This window comes from Rattus norvegicus, chromosome 13 (assembly GCF_036323735.1).
Source record: "Rattus norvegicus strain BN/NHsdMcwi chromosome 13, GRCr8, whole genome shotgun sequence".
NCBI classification, from domain to species: domain Eukaryota; kingdom Metazoa; phylum Chordata; class Mammalia; order Rodentia; family Muridae; genus Rattus; species Rattus norvegicus.
In genome coordinates, this window is record NC_086031.1 from 38,117,938 (window position 1) to 38,144,674 (window position 26,737).

The 26,737-nt window shown below is 37.3% G+C and overlaps 1 protein-coding gene and 1 pseudogene across 1 annotated transcript in view; one reads left to right on the forward strand and one right to left on the reverse strand.

The window, feature by feature from the left end:
* Nucleotides 1-26,737, reverse strand: part of Dpp10 (dipeptidyl peptidase like 10) — a 1,676,457-nt gene that overhangs the window by 972,407 nt on the left and 677,313 nt on the right. The gene's annotated exons all lie outside the window — the stretch shown is intronic.
* Nucleotides 5,932-6,836, forward strand: Rpl23a-ps18 (ribosomal protein L23a, pseudogene 18; annotated as a pseudogene).

Sequence of the window (26,737 nt, forward strand, 5' to 3'; positions counted from 1 at the left end):
AGTCTTGAGTAATTATCCTTATCCCACCAAACAGAAATTTTACCCTTTGAAACTCAGTTGGCTTTTGACACTGCTTTATGACACTGCCACGTTTTGAAAATTATTTTATTGTTAGAAAGAATTTTAAGTTGCATACACAATGAATAAATACAACTTAGTTTTCTCTCAGCAGATGTCTGCTCTTATTCTCTTACTTCTCTTATGACTTAATGGACATTAAACAACACAAATGTGCATGTATGCATATATGTATACACATACACACATATATTTACTATATATACTAAATTAGAATTACTGTCTCTGTCCTTCATCTGTCTAAAATATTCCTTTCCCCCTACATAGCTCCATTAGAGAAATAAGAAGAATGAGTCTGAATACATTTCACACAGTCTAAGCATCTTAAAAAGAGTTTTAAGTGTAATCCTCTTCATAGACTTCATAATAAGAATAGTTAGGTCATTTCATATATTAATTACAGTTTTATTTTTCTCTTACAATTAGCTACATATGAAAATTAAAAGAAATGTTTCATTGATGTTATTCCACAAACTAGTCCTAGTTTATATGAGGTGGAAAGTAAGCTGCTATATGTATTTCTAATCAATGTAGGATGATCAACAACTATTTTCTTTGCTACTGATGCAGTTCCGGTTTTTGACACCAATAAAAATGTATAGAACATATAATATCCAAACATTTAATTAATCTGAAATAGTCAACATTAGAAATCTGGACCATTAGATAATCTATCATCTATCTATCTATCTATCTATCTATCTATCTATCTATCTATCTATCTATCTATCTCTCTCTCTCTCTCTCTCTATCTATCTATCTATCTATCTATCATCTATATATTTATCTATTTAACAATCATTTACCTATCATCTATCTAACTATCTATTATCTATGTATTTATCTATCTATCCTTAATATTTAACACCTGCATAACCGCTATTTGGCTTTAATAAAATCATGAAACTTGCAGATGTCCTGATCCAAAAGAATATTTAATAATTAGAGGACTATATTATTTCTAATAATTATTTCTGTTCTAATTCTGAGATTCTGAGTCCCTAATCACAGATACAATGGGGTCAGATATTAGAATTGAATGGCATTGCATATTTATGAGGATTTGTGTTAGGGCAAAATACAATATTAACATTTTATTCATATCATCTAATTCAAGATATAGAGTGATATCTAATGGTTGGATCTGCTTTATCTGCGTTGTTGATATGAAAACTGAGATTTACTTAGCAGGTAACCAATACTAAGTTAAGTAAAACTTCCATTCCTTAAATTTCCAGTGTTCATTTCTGCAAAAGGAAGGGGGTGTTCTTGATGGGAATAAAAACAATGAGTGACAGACAAAAAAAAAAAAAAAAAAACACAGCCTGACAAGGCAGATAAGGATGCCATAAAGTGTCTCCACTGATTTATGAGGAGAAGGTCCAATGGTCCCCAGCTATCAGGACCAGGACTTCCTTGTTGTGGAATAAAGGGTGTGACAGATTTCTATAATATATCCCCTCAAAACTCACCATTACTGAAAGACATTCCAAGTTCCCATCTGACAATGGTGAAAGAGAGGTCGGGAGGAAATTTCCAGGTATTTGGACTCTTTAGATTGATAACTTTTGGAAAAATTCCTGAGGCAGCAAAGGCGTGACTTAGGAAAGTATAGTTTGTGATCAGAAAAATGTACCCATGTTTCATTGTGATCTAAAAATGGGATGGGTAAAGAAATGCCTTCAAAGTGCTGTTTTTATAAAACATTTCTAGTGCACATGGCCAGTCAGTGCACAAGGGTACAGACCCTCTAGTTCATATCCTGCTCAGGATCATAATATTCACTAAAGTGGAGACTGCCCATGAGCCATAGCTCATGGATAGACAGAAGGACACACAGTAATGTCTCCTAGGCTAATGGCAGGCCAACCTCAAATTTAGAGATCATCTGCTCTTTTTAACACAGGATCCATGTGCTTGGAAGGCTATGAATGGGAGTGCAGCTAGAATTATGGACATTTAGTTAATGAGAAAATATTTCAGTAACGTGAAATTCCATGTATTTCCCTTATATTCCAGAATATAAAAATTATGAATATTTGCTTTACACATGGCCATTTCCCATAATATTCTATTTTTATATAAAACAATATGTTTATTATGAGAGAGAGAGAGAGAGTGTGTGTGTGTGTGTGTGTGTGTGTGTGTGTGCACGCGCGCACGTATGGTATACCTATGAGTTCAGTGTCTGTGGAGGCCAGAGAAAAGTACTGGAGGTCCTACAATTGGAATGACATGTAGTTGTCAGCCACTCGTGGTAAAAATAATAAAATTTACAATCAACCGTTCTTGGATATAAACTTAATACAACCCAAAATGTGGCAATTGGAATCTTGTTGCTACATTTAGCAGAATATTTGCAGTTCCTTGGTGAGTGTGGCATAGCAACCAGAGCAAGAAGAGTGGGGGCCGAGTAAACTGTTACATGGAATTCTTTGTCCCTGAGCTGAGGTTGCATAACAAGGACCATGATAACACATAAGTTCAGAGAAAACTGAAAGCCATCAGTGTATACTAAGAATGGAAGGATACATGAGAGTGAGGAAAACAGGAAGCAAATGGCAGAATCACACAATGGAGAAGTCAACTGTTGACCAAACAAGATACAGGGTGAGATGGTGAAGGAAGGATGTGTTGATAGGACAGAGAGGCTTCTTCCTGGGGATGAGCACAGGGATAGAAGTTCAGTAAAGTAGTTTGGCCCCTGGCTTTCTCATATTCAACTGCGAGAGGCAGAGGGTCATCAGCATCCATATTTCCTAATACCATATTTGAACCAATAGCAAAATGATGGATTAAAGAGTTTTGGATTTGGGAGCACAATAGATTTGGAGTTTTGGCTTAGGACTGAATGTCCATGCAGGGCACTCATTCATGAAAATATTTCACATACAATTCAAATCAAAATCCTGAAACATTTATGGTCCCAATATGTTGAAAATGGTTATTAACTTGCAGCATATACCATCAATAATCATGGAAGGGTCAAACAACAGGAAACTGGAAACAAATGAATTGAGCTTCTATTGGGTAATCATCTTTGAAGATTAACTTATTGCTTATTTTAACAGTTTAAATTTAGTTGTGAGATTGGCAGTTTTGCTTGCATGCATGTAAATGCATCACCTTGTGCTGTGTTCAAAACTGGAAGAAAACAGCAGTGGATCTGTCTGGAACTGGATCTGGGATTGCTGAGGATTGTGAACTGTTGTGTGGGTGCTAGTTCATGTCCTCTGCAGAAGCACCGTGTCCACTTTACCATTGGGACATCCCTTCAACCCCTAAACTTTAATTTTTGCTTATATCTAAGCTTGTGTGTTTTTGTGTGGGTTCTGAGAATTGAACTCTGGCCCTCCACTTGTTATTTTAATAGATAAATATCAGAAGTTATAGTAGAAAGACAAGATAATAATTCTTATCACTGAAGGCAGGAAGAAAATGAAAATGGTGATAATTTTAAGAATACTTAGAATTTATATTCAAGATATGTGTGAAAATTGATCTTATTATTTGAAATATATTTTGCTTACAAAGCAAGTATTATGCTTCTGTAAGGAATATTAACAGTCTGTCATTTGTTGCTGAGAAGGGTCATCTATCTTCATATATGTGTTTGAGAATTTCATTAATATGTAAAATATATTTTGATTAGTTAACTTACTACTTGTCCTCCAAATACTTCCATACCCTCTGCTACTTCTCCCTCCAAAACTCACATATGCTTTTTGTTAACTCCATCAGGTCCATTTTCTAATGCTAGCATGTGAGCAGGTGTGGACTCATTTACTGGATCATAGACAACCTAGCAGGGGTTGAATCCCTGAAGAAAATTGCCTCTTCCTTTCCAACATCCCAGAAACTCTATATCTCTTTTCTATTCATAGTCGTTCTGTTAAAATTATTTCTTTGAGAAATTATCTGCTTAAAAATCATTTCTCTATAAGTAATAGTTTCAGAGGGATAGTTAAAGGGATTCACAAACAGGTCTTTGCAATTACTATCTGTGAACATGGTATTCTTTCTGTGCTATTCTTCAAGCACCAGCTTCAAGGCCATTTTGGCCAGCCTTCTGTACTTCGCATATCCTCTATTCTGCTGTATGGTACCCTCTTGTCATGTAGGTATGAAAAACAACATCAACAAAAGTAAACTTCCAAAGTGTTTCAGACTTGGAAATATTTCCTTCTATTGCTTAGCGAAATGAGTTTCCAGTCGCTAGCGCTATTGTCATGAAATGTTGCGCACTTTCATTGTAGTCATGTGTCCCTGCTCTCATGCAGAGTACATTGAAATCAAAGAGCAATTTTATCTCCTATTTTGAATCTTTTAAAAGAGTTTTTTTTAAATAAGAAAATGGTATATTATAGACTCAGGCTCTGTATTCACCATCATTGTAAACACTGAAAATGGAAAATTTAGACACACATATCTTTGGGAAATGTACAGATGAATGGTCTGGGTCCCGAAGCAATCTTTACAACCATTATCTTATTCAGTCCATAGAAAATGAAAAACCGTGCTGACTGAAGTCCAGGTAAGAGCCTGAGCATGACGAAAGCCACATGATTTTTCCTTTGTGTCATACAGCAAGGTTGGAACGCCAAGCTGCTGATGGCTCAATTGTTCCTACCATGAAAATAAAGCCTAAACTACTTTTGAGAGCTTTTGTAAATATTTATCCTACTGTGGCTATGTTGAAAAGGGGGTAAACAGGGGCTGGAGAGATGGTTCAGTGGTTAAAAGCAGTGGCTGCTCCAGTGGAGGACCATATTTCTGTTCAGAGCACCATGTCTGGTGACTTTCAACCAACTAGAACTCCAGTAAGAGAAGTTGATGCCCCATCCTTGGTGCTTTAAGCACCTGCATTAATTGTGTGTGTGTGTGTGTGTGTGTGTGTGTGTGTGTGTGTGTGTGTACACACCAATACAAATTAAATAATACTATTTTACAAGTAAAAATACAAGCAGAAAAATAGTCTCCACCTTGCTACCTTTCATCCAGTGACATATGAAGTACAGATCTGTGAAGCTTTTGTGGTTGATTATGCAATCTTCATGTAGGAAATTGACTAACTAACACAGAAAGACATGATTCAGGGACTTTACTGTTTCCTTCCATTGAGATCTTTGAAAGTCAACAGAGGTGAGGAAAATATTAATTAATGAGATTGGAAATACATCCTGATTAGATATAATCAACCTGAGAAAACTCTAGTTAGCTTTTCAGCTTTGCTAATTATTCCAGTTCTATTTCTGTTTCTGTGATGAATTATCCTGATATGAAACAGCTTCAGAGCAGAAAGAAGTTTATCCAGCTTACAACCTGGTTACAGCCCATCACTGAGTGGGAGAGTCAAAGGGAAGAATACAACATAGATAGTCATAAAATGTTCACAGTTAAGAGCAGAAATAGAAGCTTGTTTGGCACTATGCACATCTAGCTTTCTTCATCCACACAATGTTCAAAGCCCAGTTCATATAATGGTGCCACCCACACAAAGAGTGAGTTTCTTAACTCAATTACCCATCAAGACAATCCTTCACAGGCATGCCTCCAGAAAACCTGGTTAGACAATTCCTCAACTAAGCATCCTTCTCAGGTGATTCTAGGTTGTAAAATTAAAAATTAAAAACTAGTCATCACAATCATTAAGCATGCTAGAAATATTGGCTGAATAATCAAAGCTAAGAGAGCAGACAAGGACAAAGAGTTTTATAGCATCTAGGTGGTATTTGAAACCTTACTTTTCTTTCAAATATACACTGGGGAAGATTTGTTGTTCATAGTGACATTTTCTAGACAATAGACTGGGAAATACTCTTGGAAAAATGTAAGTTACAAGGGACTGGCAAATACCATGTATACACTAAACATTTCAAATGTAAAAGTTAAGTAAATTCTTTGTGTCTAGCAACTGTGTATTAAATGATTTCGATGACACCACTACTTACTGAAGTTGTATTGTGAAATAATAAATTGATTGTTGTGCAAGCATTTCTATATTTATTCACAGCTGGGAACTTACTCTTACAACTGAGACCAAACTTTGGAGATTAAATATTACCCAGGGTCAATTCACCTTTTGATGCCTGCATACGTCAATCTCAGGATGATTAATAGGGATCATCTTTACCAACATCTCTAATCTAACTGAAAACAAAACAAAATAAAAGACAATGCAACATACTTTTAAAAAATGTAACAAAAATGCTCTGTAAGACACTGAACATTAGCCAGTAAAGGATAGTAATTCTGAGAAGGAAAGGGGATTGAGCCTTTTCACCAAGATGGCACCAAAGCAAAGAAGGAAGCTCCTGCCCCTTCCCAAAGCCGAAGCCAGAGCGAAGGCCTTGAAAGCTAAGAAGGCAGTGCTGAAAGGTGTTCACAGCCACAAAAAGAAGAAGATCTGAATGTTACCCACTTTCCGGCTGCCCAAGATTCTGCCATTCCAGAGACAGCCAAAATAACTTCGAAAGAGTGCACCCAGGAGAAACAAACTTGACCACCATGCTATCATCAAATTCCCACTGACCACCGAGTCAACCATGAAGAAAATAGAGGACAACAACACGCTTGTGTTCATTGTGGATGTCAAGGCCAACAAGCACCAGATCAAATAAGCCTTGAAGAAACTCTATGACATTGATATGCCCAAAGTAAATCCCCTGATATGGCCTGACTGGTAGAAGAAGGCGTCTGTTCGCTTGGCTCCTAACTATGATGCTCTAGATGTTGCCAACAAGATTGGGATCATCTAAAGTGAGTCCAGATGGCTAATTCTAAATATACACTTTTTTCACCATAAAAAAAGAAGAAAAAAAGAAAGGGCATTTAATGAACTGTGAGATTGCTTGAGCTTACTGACTAGAGAAACAAAGGACATGGCACTCAGAGGATGTTCTAGATATAACCCCAAGTCATGGAAGGTGCAGGCTGAGTGATGCTGTACAGTGCAAGGTGTGGTACGATGAGGAGTCCATGGGCAGAAGACTTCAGTGGTTTTCACATAAAGAAACTGTCAGAGGGTAAAGGGAAGTGGTTTTATTGAGCAAACATGAGAACCTCAGTTTAGATCCTTAGCGCTTCTATACATGACTGAATGCCAGGCAATGTGAGTATGAGTTGGTAACCCTGCTGCTAAAGATGAGAGTCAGAGATAGAAAGATGGTGGAGGACAAATGAGCCATCAGTTTGGTTGAATCTGTGAGCTTTGCATTCACTGAGAGACCATCTTAAAAAGTAAGGTGTTTAAATGAGGGAGACAGCTGGATATTATCATCTGTCTTCCATGTGTGCACAAATGGATGAGTGTACACACACACACACACACACACCCCAGAGGAAAATAAAAGAGAAAAAAGAAACTGAAATTATTAGGCAGGTAAGAACAATTCTACTTACATCATGCAGCACTGACTGACATACTCAGAACATTGTACCTCAACAGTGAGACAAAACCAGACGTGAACAGTAGTCTGATTAACAAAAGGTACAGAGCAAGCCCCTTCCAAATACCTTTTGCATCATCTTAGAAGGTCTTTTAATGATAGTCATATGAGTACAATAATATTCAGTGTCCAGATTCTGTGGTGTTTACTAAAACCTTTCCAGGAATAAAAAGGAAGCATATTTATAATGCACACTATGGAAAAAATCAGTTGGAATATCTCCATTAATGCCACAACAAAAGTATAGGATACACAGCTATGAAAGCAAACTAAAGAATAAAATACTGTTTTGTATTAACAGCACAATTCCAGGACAGAGCAGATAAACACCTGTGTAAAGGTTATTTAATCTGTATAAAGAAGAAACACATAGAGAAAAGACTGGAAAGGACTAGGCAGAGAACAGAACTCTGGGATACTCCACCTGCAAGCAGCTGTGAATACCTGTGTATTTTGAATCTCTAAAGGGCAGAAAAATGAGGATTGGAAATATCTTTGATAAGTATATACCAAAGGTTTCTAAACACAATAAAAATACAAACTTGCAAAATCAAAAGGTTTAATACAGTTTAATTACAAATGAAGAAAAGAAAATGATGTCTACATATAATATATTTAAATCGTTTAAATTAGTGAGGAATTGGGGTAACTAAGGTCACGTTAAATTCGCAAGAATAAAAATTGTAAAAAAAAAACTTAAATATTAACCCTAAATATATGTTTAGGTATAGTATGAATATATGTTGCAGAGGGGAACTAACCAGTCGATACATCTCAGGAAGCTGTGTCAGGAGGCAGGTGAATAACACCTTGAAATTCCTGAACAAAAACAATTGCCAGAAAAACCAAGCCTGTTGACCTTGAGGTGTAGCCTGAGTGAAAACAGTTCTAAAGGAGAAACAGCATCTTTCAGTACAAATCACAATGGTCCCTTAGCCAGACACCCTGACAAGATCAAATATGGAAGCATTTTTTCCAAAAGGAAATAATGCCAGATGGAAAAGATTTTCACAGGCAAACTGAAGAAACCCAAATAAATTAAATGTGTCTTTATTTAATCTTCTATCATCTATGACTAAATATTTCACATAACTAAAATATTTTGTAGGCTTATAACATTAGTATAAAAAAGAAGCACATAAAAATAATGACACAAGCTTCCTGGTTGCTGCCGCTGCAGAGAGCCCCTGGGCAGCACCCCACGAGCGAACCTGAGCCTCGGGACCACAGGTAAGACCAAATTTTCTGCTGCAAGGAAGCTGCCTGGTGAGCTTGGGACACACGGAAGCAGAATTTCTCTAGGACCAGGCACGTTCTGTGTTTACCGGAAGTCCCACACCCGCGGATCCCGGCCCGCAGCAGATCTCTGCTCCCAGACCTGGTGAGAGAGAGACCCAACCGCCTGGTCAGGTGGGCACTCCTGAGGCTGCAGAGCGGAAGAGACCACCAACACTGCTCACCCCTGCCCACATCCCTGGCCCAAGAGGAAACTGTATAAGGCCTCTGGGCTCCCGTGGGGGAGGGCCCAGGAGCAGCAGGACACCTGCATGAGACACCTCCGAAACCTGAAAGAAACAGACGGATAAACAGTTCTCTGCACCCAAATCCCGTGGGAGGGAGAGCTAAACCTTCAGAGAGGCAGACAAGCCTGGGAAACCAGAAGAGACTGCTCCCTGCACACACATCTCGGACGCCAGAGGAAAAAGCCAAAGACCATCTGGAACCCTGGTGCACTGAAGCTCCCGGAAGGGGCAGCACAGGTATTCCTGGTTGCTGCCGCTGCAGAGAGCCCCTGGGCAGCACCCCACAAGCGAACTTGAGCCTCAGGACCACAGGTAAGACCAAATTTTCTGCTGCAAGAAAGCTGCCTGGTGAACTCAAGACACAGGCCCACAGGAACAGCTGAAGAATTGTAGAGAGGAAAAACTACACGCCCGAAAGCAGAACACTCTGTCCCCATAACTGACTGAAAGAGAGGAAAACAGGTCTACAGCACTCCTGACACACAGGCTTATAGGACAGTCTAGCCACTGTCAGAAATAGCAGAACAAAGTAACACTAGAGATAATCTGATGGCGAGAGGCAAGCGCAGGAACCCAAGCAGCAGAAACCAAGACTACATGCCATCATCGGAGCCCAATTCTCCCACTAAAACGAAAATGGAATATCCAAACACACCAGAAAAGCAAGATCTAGTTTCAAAATCATATTTGATCATGATGCTGGAGGACTTCAAGAAAGACATGAACACACTTAGGGAAACACAGGAAAACATTAATAAACAAGTAGAAGCCTACATAGAGGAATCGCAAAAATCCCTGAAAGAATTCCAGGAAAACACAATCAAACAGTTGAAGGAATTAAAAATGGAAATAGAAGCAATCAAGAAAGAACACATGGAAACAACCCTGGATATAGAAAACCAAAAGAAGAGACAAGGAGCTGTAGATACAAGCTTCACCAACAGAATACAAGAGATGGAAGAGAGAATCTCAGGAGCAGAAGATTCCATAGAAATCATTGACTCAACTGTCAAAGATAATGTAAAGCGGAAAAAGCTACTGGTCCAAAACATACAGGAAATCCAGGACTCAATGAGAAGATCAAACCTAAGGATAATAGGTATAGAAGAGAGTGAAGACTCCCAGCTCAAAGGACCAGTAAATATCTTCAACAAAATCATAGAAGAAAACTTCCCTAACCTAAATAAAGAGATACCCATAGACATACAGGAAGCCTACAGAACTCCAAATAGATTGGACCAGAAAAGAAACACCTCCCGTCACGTAATTGTCAAAACACCAAACACACAAAATAAAGAAAGAATATTAAAAGCAGTAAGGGAAAAAGGTCAAGTAACATATAAAGGGAGACCTATCAGAATCACACCAGACTTCTCGCCAGAAACTATGAAGGCCAGAAGATCCTGGACTGATGTTATACAGACCCTAAGAGAACACAAATGCCAGCCCAGGTTACTGTATCCAGCAAAACTCTCAATTAACATTGATGGAGAAACCAAGATATTCCATGACAAAACCAAATTTACACAATATCTTTCTACAAATCCAGCACTACAAAGGATAATAAATGGTAAAGCCCAACATAAGGAGGCAAGCTATACCCTAGAAGAAGCAAGAAACTAATCGTCTTGGCAACAAAACAAAGAGAATGAAAGCACACAAACATAACCTCACATCCAAATATGAATATAAAGGGAAACAATAATCACTATTCCTTAATATCTCTCAATATCAATGGCCTCCCCAATAAAAAGACATAGATTAACAAACTGGATACGCAACGAGGACCCTGCATTCTGCTGCCTACAGGAAACACACCTCAGAGACAAAGACAGACACTACCTCAGAGTGAAAGGCTGGAAAACTACTTTCCAAGCAAATGGTCAGAAGAAGCAAGCTGGAGTAGCCATTCTAATATCAAATAAAATCAATTTCCAACTAAAAGTCATCAAAAAAGATAAGGAAGGACACTTCATATTCATCAAAGGAAAAATCCACCAAGATGAACTCTCAATCCTAAATATCTATGCCCCAAATACAAGGGCACCTACATACATAAAAGAAACCTTACTAAAGCTCAAAACACACATTGCACCTCACACAATAATAGTGGGAGATTTCAACACCCCACTTTCATCAATGGACAGATCATGGAAACAGAAATTAAACAGTGATGTCGACAGACTAAGAGAAGTCATGAGCCAAATGGACTTAACGGATATTTATAGAACATTCTATCCTAAAGCAAAAGGATATACCTTCTTCTCAGCTCCTCATGGTACTTTCTCCAAAATTGATCATATAATTGGTCAAAAAACGGGCCTCAACAGGTACAGAAAGATAGAAATAATCCCATGCGTGCTATCGGACCACCACGGCCTAAAACTGGTCTTCAATAACAATCAAGGAAGAATGCCCACATATACGTGGAAATTGAACAATGCTCTACTCAATGATAACCTGGTCAAGGAAGAAATAAAGAAAGAAATTAAAAACTTTTTAGAATTTAATGAAAATGAAGATACAACATACTCAAAATTATGGGACACAATGAAAGCTGTGCTAAGAGGAAAACTCATAGCGCTGAGTGCCTGCAGAAAGAAACAGGAAAGAGCATATGTCAGCAGCTTGACAGCACACCTAAAAGCTCTAGAACAAAAAGAAGCAAATACACCCAGGAGGAGTAGAAGGCAGGAAATAATCAAACTCAGAGCTGAAATCAACCAAGTAGAAAAAAAAAGGACCATAGAAAGAATCAACAGAACCAAAAGTTGGTTCTTTGAGAAAATCAACAAGATAGATAAACCCTTAGCCAGACTAACGAGAGGACACAGAGAGTGCGTCCAAATTAACAAAATCAGAAATGAAAAGGGAGACATAAATACAGATTCAGAGGAAATTCAAAAAATCATCAGATCTTTCTATAAAAACCTATATTCAACAAAATTTGAAAATTTTCAGGAAATGGACAATTTCCTAGACAGATACCAGGTATCGAAGTTAAATCAGGAACAGATAAACCAGTTAAACAACCCCATAACTCCTAAGGAAATAGAAGCAGTCATTAACGGTCTCCCAACCAAAAAGAGCCCAGTTCCAGACGGGTTTAGTGCAGAATTCTATCAAACCTTCATAGAAGACCTCATACCAATATTATCCAAACTATTCCACAAAATTGAAACAGATGGAGCCCTACCGAATTCCTTCTACGAAGCCACAATTACTTTTATACCTAAACCACACAAAGACACATCAAAGAAAGAGAACTTCAGACCAAGTTCCCTTATGAATATCGACGCAAAAATACTCAATAAAATTCTGGCAAACCGAGTTCAAGAGCACATCAAAACAATCATCCACCATGATCAAGTAGGCTTCATCCCAGGCATGCAGGGATGGTTTAATATACGGAAAACCATCAACGTGATCCATTATATAAACAAACTGAAAGAACAGAACCACATGATCATTTCATTAGATGCTGAGAAAGCATTTGACAAAATTCAACACCCCTTCATGATAAAAGTCCTGGAAAGAATAGGAATTCAAGGCCCATACCTAAACATAGTAAAAGCCATATACAGCAAACCAGTTGCTAACATTAAACTAAATGGAGAAAAACTTGAAGCAATCCCACTAAAATCAGGGACTAGACAAGGCTGCCCACTCTCTCCCTACTTATTCAATATAGTTCTTGAAGTTCTAGCCAGAGCAATCAGACAACAAAAGGAGATCAAAGGGATACAGATCAGAAAAGAAGAGGTCAAAATATCACTATTTGCAGATGACATGATAGTATATTTAAGTGATCCCAAAAGTTCCACCAGAGAACTACTAAAGCTGATAAACAACTTCAGCAAAGTGGCTGGGTATAAAATTAACTCAAATAAATCAGTTACCTTCCTCTATACAAAAGAGAAACAAGCCGAGAAAGAAATTAGGGAAACGACACCCTTCATAATAGACCCAAATAATATAAAGTACCTCAGTGTGACTTTAACCAAGCAAGTAAAAGATCTGTACAATAAGAACTTCAAGACACTGAGGAAAGAAATTGAAGAAGACCTCAGAAGATGGAAAGATCTCCCATGCTCATGGATTGGCAGGATTAATATAGTAAAAATGGCCATTTTACCAAAAGCAATCTACAGATTCAATGCAATCCCCATCAAAATACCAATCCAATTCTTCAAAGAGTTAGACAGAACAATTTGCAAATTCATCTGGAATAACAAAAAACCCAGGATAGCTAAAGCTATCCTCAACAATAAAAGGACTTCAGGGGGAATCACTATCCCTGAACTCAAGCAGTATTACAGAGCAATAGTGATAAAAACTGCATGGTATTGGTACAGAGACAGACAGATAGACCAATGGAATAGAATTGAAGACCCAGAAATGAACCCACACACCTATGGTCACTTGATTTTTGATAAAGGAGCCAAAACCATCCAATGGAAAAAAGATAGCATTTTCAGCAAATGGTGCTGGTTCAACTGGAGGGCAACATGTAGAAGAATGCAGATCGATCCATGTTTATCACCCTGTACAAAGCTTAAGTCCAAGTGGATCAAGGACCTCCACATCAAACCAGACACACTCAAACTAATAGAAGAAAATCTAGGGAAGCATCTGGAACACATGGGCACTGGAAAAAATTTCCTGAACAAAACACCAATGGCTTATGCTCTAAGATCAAGAATCGACAAATGGGATCTCATAAAACTGCAAAGCTTCTGTAAGGCAAAGGACACTGTGGTTAGGACAAAACGGCAACCAACAGATTGGGAAAAGATCTTTTCCAATCCTACAACAGATAGAGGCCTTTTATCCAAAATATACAAAGAACTCAAGAAGTTAGACCGCAGGGAAACAAATAACCCTATTAAAAAATGGGGTTCAGAGCTAAACAAAGAATTCACAGCTGAGGAATGCCGAATGGCTGAGAAACACCTAAAGAAATGTTCAACATCTTTAGTTATAAGGGAAATGCAAATCAAAACAACCCTGAGATTTCACCTCACACCAGTGCGATTGGCTAAGATCAAAAACTCAGGTGACAGCAGATGCTGGCGAGGATGTGGAGAAAGAGGAACACTCCTCCATTGTTGGTGGGATTGCAGACTGGTAAAACCATTCTGGAAATCAGTCTGGAGGTTCCTCAGAAAATTGGACATTGAACTGCCTGAGGATCCAGCTATACCTCTCTTGGGCATATACCCAAAAGATGCCTCAACATATAAAAGAGACACGTGCTCCACTATGTTCATCGCAGCCTTATGTGTAATAGCCAGAAGCTGGAAAGAACCCAGATGCCCTTCAACAGAGGAATGGATACAGAAAATGTGGTACATCTACACAATGGAATATTACTCAGCTATCAAAAACAACGAGTTTATGAAATTCGTAGGCAAAAGGTTGGAACTGGAAAATATCATCCTGAGTGAGCTAACCCAATCACAGAAAGACATACATGGTATGCACTCATTGATAAGTGGCTATTAGCCCAAATGCTTGAATTACCCTAGATCCCTAGAACAAACGAAACTCAAGACGGATGATCAAAATGTGAATGCTTCACTCCTTCTTTAAATGAGGAAAAAGAATACCCTTGGCAGGGAAGGGAGAGGCAAAGATTAAAACAGAGACTGAAGGAACACCCATTCAGAGCCTGCCCCACATGTGGCCCATACATAAACAGCCACCCAATTAGACAAGATGGATGAAGCAAAGAAGTGCAGACTGACAGGAGCCGGATGTAGATCGCTCCTGAGAGACACAGCCAGAATACAGCAAATACAGAGGCGAAAGCCAGCAGCAAACCACTGAACTGAGAATAGGTCCCCTATTGAAGGAATCAGAGAAAGAACTGGAAGAGCTTGAAGGGGCTCGAGACCCCAAAAGTACAACAATGTCAAGCAACCAGAGCTTCCAGGGACTAAGCCACTACCTAAAGACTATACATGGACTGACCCTGGACTCTGACCCCATAGGTAGCAATGAATATCCTAGTAAGAGCACCAGTGGAAGGGGAAGCCCTGGGTCCTGCTAAGACTGAACCCCCAGTGAAGTAGTCTATGGGGGGAGGGCGGCAATGGGGGGAGGGTTGGGAGGGGAATACCCATAAGGAAGGGGAGGGGGGAGGGGGATGTTTGCCCGGAAAGTGGGAAAGGGAATAACACTCGATATGTATATAAGAAATACTCAAGTTAATAATAAAAAAAATAAAATAAAATAAAAACCTATTATTTTGCACAGAAAAAAAAATAATGACACAAGAGCCAAAAGGACACAGATCAAGTAGTGCTTTATAAAAGTTTATTTGATTTTCATATTTTCCTCTTATTGTTAATTTTTGAATTTTATCTTTGAGACTAAATTTTACTAGATAGTGTCAAGTCAACTCTAGGCCAATCAGTTACAAAAATAACCCAAGGTAACAATAGAGTGAGCCAAAATTTCTATTATAATAAAGATGACAAAATTTGAATTACAATTCAAAAAAAGAAATAAGAGCCAAAAATCAACAGGAAAAAATACTATACAATGATTAGACCAATACTTATATTACATGTAATATAATAAACTAAACAAACTAAAACAGTACTTGACTCTATACACTAGAAAAATTAAATATAAGTAAACATGTACGTTTAAATTAAGAAAGTGGAATAAAAGGCTTTGTTGCTAACACTTAACCTAAGAAAACTGGATGAGCTCTGCTTATTAGGTAAAGTACATTTCAAACAAGTACCAACAGTGCTAAACGGGGAATTCATTGTGAAAGTTCATGCTCCTGATAACTGTAAACATCTCACATTAAAAATGAAAGTAATTCCATGAGGAGTAACAGGGGGTTTGAAGGTTCCATTTTCCAGTAGCTTACAGAACATAGTGAAAATATATAAGTATAAAAGAATGGGAACGACAGTATAAAAATGCCTAGCCTGGCTGATACCAACAGAACACTCAATTCCACCATCTCCAAAATAAAAGAAATCTTAGTAAATCGGATGCGTATAGAAGCATATGAAAAACTTTTTCTGAACACATTAGGATTAAATGAAAATGAGCCAGAGAATATACCGAGAAAAACTTTCGTATCTTTGAAACCAAATAAAATGTTTAAAGATCCAATGGGTCAGTTAGGAAACTGAGAACACAAACTGAAATAAAGAAAATTAAAACACGATGTGTTGATGAATTAGATCCAAAGATGTCATTGAAATTCTTAGCATGGGGTTGACGTCTCCACCTCTTCCCTCTCTTTACCCCATGGCTCCCCATACCTTTTCTCAGACGTATGTTCTTTCTTATAACTGGTGCTTATGAAAGTCGAATGGGGCATTTAGTAAGGGTTGGAGTAACTAACCTCATCCAGCCATGCTGAGATCATTGCTATGAACTCACTAAATGTACACTGAGTTGTCTTTGACTAGACAGTCTTTTGCAATTTCTATTCAAAAAGTACCACAATGAGATTTTACAGATATGATATTCATATCGTTTTCAAATTTGTTGCAACATTTTAATTCTAAGGAATGATTTTCATAGCTGATTGATAATCTTCTGCACATTATGAATATCTATGTATATGCACATATATAGATACACATATATGACTTTGAGACTCTCTAGATCAAGCTGAACTGTGGGCATATCTGTGGGGGTCAGTTTGATTGCTTGGATGATTTGATAAAATCAATCTGAAAGCAGGTGTCACTATTGCATGATTTGTGGCCTTGTGCCATATAATAGTCAAGAGAAAGGACTTCACTAATTTTGCATGCTTTCGCAAACTCACTTTGTGTGTTCATAACAGCGGATGTGATGTGTCTCTTTAAGTTCCCATTGCCCTGAGTATATGATAGAACATACCCTGCAATTTTGACCTAATATAAACTCTCTACTAATTGTTTTATTTCTAAAATTTTATTTCATTGCTGTTATGTGTGTATATGTGTTAGAGGGAAAACTACCCCATGTGTGAAAAAGTATGTTGAGTTCAGCAGTGGGTACTGGATCAACTGTAGCCGGGTCATGAGGTACTCCACAAAGATGCTGAGAATGGAATTCCAGGACCCTTGAAGAAAAGTACATGTTCTTAACTATTGAGATTTCTCTCCAGCCCTGTTCTTAATTATTTGTCCTTTGTCAGAGTACTTTTAATCTCAGCAAAAGTAATAAAACTAGAGAAATGTTCTTTTAGTTTTCTATTTATCCACAATAGATTTAATGATGGCAATGTCTTTTGACTGACACCTGAACGTAGCCACATCTGTCTATATCTTAGCCATAAAAATGCATTGTTTAAATTTAAGTGCTCTCCACACTGTCTAGAATTTTCCTTCTGATTTCTATGATTAACTTGTTTAATGAGGCTGAAAAGAAGTCTCCCACACCCTGCTTACACACCAACAATGCATGAGTGGATAAACAGCAACTTCTCATCAATCTCCCTGACTTCCTCTTATCGTCTAACAGCAGGAATAGATTAAAAACTTAATACCACTTCTGAATTCATGTAGATACCCTCCCCTCACATGTATCATCATATATAACAATGTAAACCTGTAGGTTCCTGGTTTAACCTTCCATGGTTATCTATAGAATATGTCAAAGATTTATTGAAATCTAAAGTGATTAAAAAGCAATCATAAGTGACAAAAACAACTATCAAGAGATACATAGTTATTCAAGCACATGTAATTATGAGAAATTAACGAAGTAGAAGCTGAGGCTAGAAGGCTGGCTTGTCTGTTCAGATAACAAAACTCACAATTGCTTCCCAGCTCCCACATTAGCTTGTTCACAACTACCTGTCCTTAAGGTCAATGGGATTAAATACGTCTCTGGCCTCCTCAGTCTCAATCACACACATACACACATAGACACAAAGACACATACACAGTAGTCAATCTGAAGCAACACTTCAGTGTAAACATCTATTTTATAGAATAAACTTAAAGGAAGGCAGCACTGGCTAATTAAATTTCTTTCTTGTTTTTGTTTTGTTTTTGATTTGGTTTTTGTTCTTTTGTCTTTTGGGGCTTTTATTTGTTTTTTGGTTTTTTTTTTTTTTATTTTGTTTTGTTTTCAAGACATGGTTCCTCTGGCTAGCCCTAACTATCCCAGAACTTACTTTGTAGACCAGGCTAACCCCAATCTCAGAGATCTACTTGCCTCTTACTTGAGTTTCTTATTCCTGCCATAAATAATAGTCTTGGACATCAAGTAAATGTAAACAAAACATCGACTCAACTAATTATACATAAGGGTAATTTTACACGTACCTGTAAATAAACAATAATGTATGTAATATTTATATTATAGTGTATGCCCAGCAGCACAAATTTAATAGTAAATTAAGTGAAGTCTTTAAGAAATGTCTATAGAATATTTTTAATTCTATCAACAACTCCCTCATATTTGAGGCGGTGTATATTTTCATGAATGTAAAATATTGGTTTGTGATTGTTTTGAGAATTTTGTATCCTTCCATTTATTTATTTATGAGCCATAAAGATGGGATTGGGGTTTTCTGGAGAGGAAACTGGAAAAGGGGATAGCATTTGAAATGTAAATAAATAAAAATATCCAATTTTTAAAAATGATGTAATTGTGAATATTTTTGGTATATTTAACTTACAAACAAAATATGTCTTAATACCCTTCTAAAATGATTCTTCATAAGAAGACAATCATGTCTCACATGAAAGCAGCCCAGAAAGTAAGGAGGCACAAATGTTAAAAAAAAATAATGTATGAACAACAATGCCAACCATCCAGAGCTTCCAGAGAGAAAGCCACTACCCAAAGACTATACATGGACTGACCCTGGGCTCCAACTGCATACATAGCAATGAATAGCTTAGTAAGAGCACCAGTGGAAGGGAAAGCCCTTGGTCCTGCCAAGACTGAACCCCCAGCGAACGTGATTGTTAGAAGGAGGGCGGTAATGGAGGGAGGATGGGGAGGGGAACACCCATAGAGAAGGGAAGAGGGAGGGGTTAGGGGATGTTGGCCCGGAAACCAGGAAAGGGAGTAACAATCGAAATGTAAATAAGAAATACCCAAGTTAATAAAGATGAAAAAATTAATGTAATAATATAGAAAATAAAGCAATTAGAATCAGAAAAATTATTAGGTTTGAACACTTGTTTCAAAATACTCTGCTCATTCTCCTGTTCAGTATAGTTAGAGATACTTTTAGACATCAGGCAAGCAAAGCTGAGAAATAATTTTCTCTACTTAAAAATGTAGGAAGTTGCCACTTATCGTTTTCTGTTTTACACAAAGGAGATAATTTTCTGGTATGGAATTAGTCTTAAGCCTCAACTAAGTTCTGCAGAATTGTCAAGAATGCATGTTTCAGTGTTCCTGAGTGCCATTAAGGAAACATTCTTGGCACATGTGTGGGAAATTAAATTATTTTCTTTCATCATTAAGATCACTTAAACACACATAAAAGGCACTGCTTTACAGAGCTCTTGTGTGCTTTGGAAAACTTTAAGAGTGGTGCATTTTGTATCTAAGGCAGCACCAATGGAAATGAAGGGCTGGCTCTAGAGGAGGCAATGATTACTGATCAAATGGGTCTGAGAAGTAGCAGAGGCAGTTATCAGCTGCCCAAGCTACTTACTATAATGATAAAGAGACTGATATGAAATATTCAAATTATGCTGATTACAGCTACTGAAAGAATTAACTCAGCATGGTTTTCTTTAAACATTACAAAGCATACTTCCTTGGGAAGAATTTATCTTCTGGTAATTTTTAAAACTTATGGATGATAAAAGTTCTGTAAGACATTGATACTTGAGGTCTGAAGAGATGGCTCAGCGCTTATGAATGTTTGTTGCTCTTCTGGAAGATAAAAAAAAAGTCTTACCTTGCGGTCACATTGATCAATTCACAGCCACCTAGGACTCTACCTCCATGGAAGCCAGACTTCCTCTGGCCTTCAAAGGCATTACATCACACTTAATAGCAATCCTGACACATTCATATAACTGAAAATAAATGTAAATCTTTCTAAGTGTAAGTTCTCATTTTTTCTTGTTGTCTGTTACGTGTCAGGCAAACTTAGACACACATAAAGCAACAACTTGAAGTGTGATTAGTTAGATATTTTATTGTATCATTTAGTTTTCATAAAATTCCTTGAGGAAACTTTTTGAAAGATACCTGAACATAATTTGTAAAAGAAAAGAAAAGCAAAAACTAATCCATTTCGGGGAACCATTAATGAGTCTTATGTACGATGGATGAAGACAATGGATGAGAAAACACAACTGTAGAGATCTTAACATACACTGATTAAATGTAATCTAGCTAGAAATTTGCTTGTAGCCTTAGAATGACCAAGGTCAAAAAGAGATTGGCAGTTATAAAATTATCATTATTCCAATTAACCCAGACTCTGAGATTCACATAAGCACATTGGGATAGATTAGGATAAACTGACTTCGATTAGCAAAAAGAATGTTGTGGTTGTTCTAACATGTCACTGGGCATTAGTTTAAGGGCCCTAAGAAGCTTCAATGCTTTATATACTCATCTGTCTAATCCTAACACTCTCACAGTGAGATGGGAAGCAAAATCAGGAAAATCCATGGGAATCAAACGACTAAACCTGACACATTTTGATGCATGCAACTGTGAACAAGAGACTGTTTCACAAGTAAAGTGGAAGGCAAGGACCATCAGGGAAAGTTGTTCCTTAATTAACACACGTCCATGTGCCACTATTATGTCAACACGTGCATGTGGACATGAACATGCACCTTAAACATTTTATAATAGTAATATGCTGCTATATTTTAAATAATCATTAGACTATATGTTATGACTTATATAAAATAAATGCATGCAGTTATTTTATCCTATATTTCTGATATAGCTGTCTCCTGAGAGGCTCTGCCAGAGCATGACAAATACAGAGGCAGATGCTCAGAGCCAACCACTGACCTGAGAACCAGGTTCCCATTGGAGGAGTTAGGAAAAGGATTGAAGGAGCTAAAGGGGCTTGCAACCCCATAAGAAAAACAATACCAACCAACCAGAGCTCCCACCCAAGGGATACACATGGACAGACCCATGCCTCCAGCTACATACATAGCAGAGGATGGCCATGTTGGACATCATTGGAAGGAGAAGCCCTTGGTCCTGTTATTGTTGGACCCCCAATGTAGGGAAAAGTCAGGTTGGGGAGGTGGGAAGGGGTGGGTGCTTAGGTGTCAGAACACCTGCATAGAAGAGGGAGTGGTATGGAATAGGGGGTTATGGACGGCAAACTGTGAAAGGGAATAACATTTGAAATGTAAAAAGAAAAAATGTCCAATAAAAATGATAGAGATCCTATGTATTACAATGAAACTGTAATGCTTAGCTAAATATTTCCCACCTATCTGTTTTGAATCTATGACCGTAGAGCTCACACTTATAAAAGGAAGGCTGTTTGCTGCCTTGGTCCAGTCTTTTATCCATTTTTTGTCAGTTCAAAATTATATTCTTGTGCTCTTCTTGAGCATGTTTATGAATGGGGATAAAAATTTAAATTTTTGCATAATTAAGGGACATACATTATTGAAATCTAAACACAATATATTAGCATAAAATGTATGTATTTACAAATATAACAACTGTTTATTTCCCCTCTTTTATGCTTGTGTGGAAAAAGGCATGTATGTTTGAAGAAGGTTATAGGACGATGATGTAATCTGAACCTTTCCTTCTACCTGATGGGTTCTGGGAATGGAACTCAGGTCATCAGGCCTGTGCCCATTTATCTACCTCCCCAGAATAAATGCACCCTTTTAAAAAAGAACCATATTCTGTGTCCAGTATACCATTTAGTTTTGAATGTCAGTGATACACTTTAATTTTGTTTATAAATATGCTTTGGTATTAGAAAGTTAAAAATAAATATTTAAAAACTTGGCACTTCCCTCAAAGAAATAATCCAAATAAGCCATTCAATACGAAGAATTTCCATTGTATTTATTATTATGCATATTACTTAAATAGTTCATTTCTCTAATATGTCTATCCCATAAACTTGTATTGTCCTATATCCCTTTCTTTGGCTGCAATTCACCCACCATGGAAAGACTGATGGTTTTCTTTCTCCCTTCATGAAAACCACATGCCTGATTCAGTTTTTCATGATCAATGGCCTGCTTTATTTCAGACTTTTGCCTTCAGACTGTAGTCAGCAAACATCTTTTTTAAAATAATATGACTGAACATGGTGGCACATGCCTTTAATCCAAGAACCCAGCCACAGGCCGTTCTCTGGTCTACATAGTGAATTCCAGGGTTGTTATGGCTACCCAGTTTAGAAACCCTGTCTCAAAATAACAACAATAATATTAATATTGTTAATATTTCCATTGCAGTAGAAGTATTTGGATCATGCAACTGTAACTCAAAGTTGGAAGTAATCTGGGGCAGAGATATTAACAATCTCAAGGAATAGCCTCTTGACCTCCTTTCACTTCTGCTAGTGTAAAATAAAAATACCCTCAAGACAAGCAACTTGGGAGATAAGAGTTTATTGGGGTTAGAAGTCAAGGTGGCAGGAATTTAACATAACTAGTTACACACACACTATCAAGAACAGAAAACAAATATATGTATGCCTAGTACTCAAGTAACATTGCCTACGTCTGCACTGTCTCACAGCCAAACCTAGAGGATGGTACCACCCACAGTGAGCTGACTCTTCTTGACTCAATTAACAAATTAAAAAGCAATATCCTACCTAAGTTTACCTAATGGCCATACTGAGCTAGACCATTAGACACTGACACTTTTCAGTGGATTGTAGACTGTGACAAGTTGAAACTTAAAGTGAAACATCACACTCCCCTTTCCCTTTCCTATTGCTACACTTCCTAAACTTTCCCAATCTGTCATCCCTCAGTATTACTCATTGCTAGCTCACTCCCTACATATTCATGTATTTACCACTGTATTCTGCCCCATTTTATGTGCTAACTCTTACACTAAACACTGAAGAGAAGTAGGTTAGACCAAGTCTCTGCTTTTGAGATTTGCATAGTTACAGTGAAACTTCAAAGTACTTTGTACAGTGCTTTTAGGTTTGTTTCTGGGCAATTTACATTTATCAGCATCCTAAGGAAAACATCACTTTTTACGACATTTCAACCTCTAAAACAAAGGATGAGATGTTCTGGTTCAAAACAAAAAACAGCTGAGCAAGCAAATAAAAAATCCACTTTATTTTTTCGAAACTATACACAAGTCAGCTAATGGTTCTGTTCCAAACATCTCTTGCGTTATTAAGACTTCCACATGTACTAATAATCTAGTTCTTTCAGAGTTCTGGACTGGCCATTCAACTTGTTTCATTTCATTTAATCCTCTTAATGACTTCATACATTCAGAACTATTGTAACCAGAATAATGACCTCTGGAAAGAGAACCATGTCTTAGAAGCTGAGGGCTTGTCATGTTACATTGTTAAAGGTATTCTTTGATATATAATAAATTACATATTTTGGGGGTTACTATCTGGGACTATTCAAATGATTAAAATTAAATCCTACAATTCTATCAAGGCAAATAGCCTCTCCCTCTTATGATAGAAGATATGACAATCGAATAACATTTCAACAAATCTTCCAGGAAGGTGAATTTCTGGTTTTGAGATGTGAAGAACTAAATATACCTGCCAGGCCTATCTTCCCATCACTTCTTCATAGAGTTTATGCTTCTGAGTCTAATCCTTTGAGTCCTACTGTGGAAATAGATGCTTGTTCTAGCAGCCTGAGGGTGCTATGCTATCTCAAGTTTACTATCAAAGCTGGCCATGTCTCTGTACTTTACTGTTTATTGAACTCTACTCAGATTCTCCTCTCAAAGTATAGCAGTTCATCTTATTTTTACTTATGAACTTAATGTAAAATTTGTATATATGTGTACAGGTTTCTATCAAAACAAAAAGAAGGCTTTTTATTTTAGGAAATTAGAGTTAAGATGGTTGTGTGTTCTCCAACATGAATGCTTAAATCAAAGTCAGTTCCTGGACAAGTGTAGCAAATGTAAATTTACTACTAAGCCATCCCCCCAGCCCCTGCAATTTATTTTCAGACAAGACATGAAGGGATCAAACAAACTTAGATTAGGGCTATGTCCAGAAAGCACTAGTTTCTTCTGACAGACTGTGTTTAATATCTCTAGTTAAGGTGGAGGTCTGAATAAGTCCTTGTAATAAATGTTCCCTGTTTATCAAATTAACTCATTTGATAATCATTGTAACTACAACTAAAATACGGCAGAAAATTCTACCACTTCCAGTGACTAATGTTCATGATGAAAGAGCGGCAAGCAGAGTGTCATGGCCTAGTGTGAAATCCCAGGCATGGACAAGGTCGGCCTTGGAAAAATAAAGCATCAAAGGTATAAGCAAAATTGTTTTGAGATTTCTAGAACCTTTGTATTGTTATTCACTTTAATAAAACAATATGAAGAATATCATCACAATGGAAGAGAAATATTTATGAGGAAATGACAAGAAAATATCATGTATCCCTTCAATTGGGGTGTAATGAAGCATTGTCTTCTAATACATGTCCTGAAAATAGTTCATTTCACATGAAAAATGCCATTATAATTTCAAGTAAACAGAAAGTAGTGTCTCTTGCTGATTATTCTACAGCAATTCAAAGATGCAAATGTTGTGCAGCCACCTTCTCAGTCCCATTTAGCACACTGACAGTATAGACAGAAGGCTATTTACTACTCAATGGAGCCTAGAAGAGAGGATGTGGAATTCTCACCTGGTGTCCCAGTTTGGACTTGTATTGTTGTCATAAAACATCAAGACCAAAAGAAAGGAATTATTTTATCTTAAACATCCAGATACTAGTCCATCAGTGAGGAAGACTAAGCAAGGATTTTACCATGGCAGGGATCTAGAGGGAAGAAATAAAACAGAGGCCATCGAGGAAGCCTTGTTTGCCCCTATGGTTTGCTCAACCTGTTCTATCATACATCTCAGGATCTCCTTTCCAGAGGTAGAAATATCCCCAGATGCTGCACCCTCCCATATCACCCAATCAAGAAAACACACCACAGTCTTTAACTACAGGCAAATCTTATGGTGACATTTTCTTAGTTGAGAGTCTCTCTTCTCAGATCATCCTAGCCTGTGTCGAGTTGATATCAAACCAAGGCAGCACACCTGGACAAGGCCTCCATTTTTATGTTTACAAAAAATTATAAATGTAAGGATGGGTATTAGTACTTGGTTGTGGAACAAGCCTGAAGATCTGAGTTCAAATTCCTGGTACCCATATCAAAACCCTGATATAGTCACTCATGTCAGAAACCTCAGGGCTGTGAGGGACAGAGACAAAAAAATCTCTGTCCCTAGTGCCAAATTCAGTTAGAGACTGTTTTAAGAGAACAAGCCAGATATTGACAGAGTATAACACCCAGCATCTTACTTGGTCCTCCCACCCTCCCTTGTCACCAATTACTTACAAAACAGTTATCATCTATTGTGCTCAAAAGAACTGACTCAAATATTGATTGCAAAACTCCCACAGACAACAAAGACAAAAAACCTAAAACAAAAAACAAACAAACAAAAAAAAACAAACAAAAAAAGCATTCTAATACTATGTCACAGCTAGAGAAGTGTAAGACATCTGTGGAGGACAATAGGTTTTAGTTTGTATTATGAAGCATCTCTCTGGCTTACATAAGCACCATAAGGCTGTGTTCCACATTCACCCAGCTTTGAGTTATAGTTAAATTTGTATTATAAACCTATATAGAACTGTAGGACACATTGGGGAACCTTTTGGTATTTGATCTTCATTTAGTAGAATTGGCATCTCTTTTAATCTATCTAATTGTTAGATTGAATTGGAAGCAATAAAATATTCTATTAGAATAAAATTAGTCTTCCTATTAGTTTTTTAATATAAGCTAGGAATGTGTAATACACTCAGTGACTCTTTCAGAAATTGTATAAACTATAAAAAGCTATTAACAAGACAAATATGAGTCAGAAGATATAAAAACTATTATAAATATTTGTTTTTTGAATTTCATATGTATACATATGTGTATTAAGATACATATAGAATATGTATATATGGATAACCTAAACATAAGCCTATTTACTTAAAATTATGGAATCATAGATTAAATAAACCATAGACTTATGTATTAAAAAAGCAGACAGCCTAAAATATAAAAAGAGTGAAACAATTCACCAATGACATTTAAATTACATTAAAATTTAGCATTGGCTTTAGACTTTATGCCTTATAACAGCTATAATAACTATAATTGGTATTAGGAAGATTCAATAAACACTAGACACTGAGTGCTGGGGTTAACATTTGCACCCTTTGTTCCTCTATCACCCTTTACCATTTATTTTAGTGTAAGCATTATGTGTGCTTACACTAAAATAAATGGTAACACACACACACACGAGTGCAGTATCCATGGATGTCAGAAGCAAGGCTTGGATCCTTTGGAATTGGACTCCCAAGCATTGTGACCTGTTGTACATAGGTGCTGGGAACCAACCTCAGATCATCTGAAACAACAGCATGAATTCCTAAGCACTGAGCGTCTCTCCAGGCTCCTTTATCATCCTTTAAATGGCTGTAATCCTCACTCTCTTGAGCAACTTGCAATGCT